Source organism: Myotis davidii, unplaced genomic scaffold (assembly GCF_000327345.1).
Source record: "Myotis davidii unplaced genomic scaffold, ASM32734v1 scaffold226, whole genome shotgun sequence".
NCBI lineage: Eukaryota > Metazoa > Chordata > Mammalia > Chiroptera > Vespertilionidae > Myotis > Myotis davidii.
The window spans coordinates 636,814-637,855 of NW_006297224.1; the positions used below are offsets into that span (position 1 = coordinate 636,814).

Genomic DNA, 1,042 nt, shown 5'->3' on the forward strand with positions numbered 1-1,042 from the left:
GGCCGATGGCCTGGGCATTCCTTCCTGAGGCCACTGCTCAGCCGCCTCCCCCGCCACCTCACCCCCTGAGGCCACGGCCTTCAAGTCTTGGTGCCTCCGGTTCCCCCTGAAAGTGGCGCAATGACAGCGCCCCCGGGAGGGCTGTGACCGGCCCCAGCGCAGCGGCACCGCAGGGCAGTGCCCGGGGACACTCGCTCAGCCGATGGCATGGCTCTGGCGGTGCCCATTGCTCTCGTTTCCCAGCACCGGCATCTCGGGGTTCCGATCGGCGCGGCTCTCTGGAGGCTGCTGTGCAAAACCCTGTTCTACCTGCGCGGTCTCAAACGTTCATCCTTCGTCCCTCTGTCTCCAGGTCAGCTTTCCTTTTTAATTCCACGGAAGCTGTCGGGAGTTTTCATCTCCAGAGCTCCCCTGACAAGGTGCCAGGAAGGGTGAATGCTGTCAACTTTCCAGCACTGGAGGTGCTGCAGTTAGACGGTGGATCCGATAGGAGCTAGAAAAGTTGGGCTGTGAGAACGGGAAGGCTTCCTGTCCTGGTTCCGGGGACGGGAGGACGGGAGCGGGCCACTCCGCCCGGTGCGGTGCCCTCCCCTTCCCCGCAGGTGAGACTGGCACTGAGACCTGGGTGCTGGGTGCCACGTGGGCGAGGAGGGACGAAGGAGGTCACATCTTGGCAGCCTTGAAGAACTATACAGACTAGGACCTAGGTCTTAGGTGGTCTCTAAGGCTCCTGGCTCACACGTGTGATCTTATTTGTATACTTTTAAGAAAATACAAATGTATACTTCCCTTTGGGTCTTTTTTTTTTTCCATGCATTTAGGCCAGATTTGTGAAGACTGGTTTTTATTTTTATGGTCCTGATCCAAAAATAGCATAAACTGTTTGATCTATGAATTGAGGTAAAAACAGATCAGGAGTTGGGAAGACATGGGAAACATTTTCAACATCCAAACACTCTCCAGGAGGCGGGGAGGGGGATTCACCAAAGATCTTATGTGAAAATATGCATTACCTATGGGCACAGATAGGGTGGGGAAGGCC

The 1,042-nt window shown here is 55.8% G+C and overlaps 1 protein-coding gene across 1 annotated transcript in view; it reads right to left on the reverse strand.

Annotated features, from left to right (window-relative positions):
• Nucleotides 1-501, reverse strand: part of USP6NL (USP6 N-terminal like) — a 169,346-nt gene extending 168,845 nt beyond the window's left edge. The window contains exon 1 of the mRNA XM_006772988.2: nt 310-501. The gene's annotated coding sequence lies outside the window, so the exon portion shown is untranslated. The remainder of the gene's footprint in view (nt 1-309) is intronic.
• Between the last annotated feature and the right edge of the window lie 541 nt (nt 502-1,042).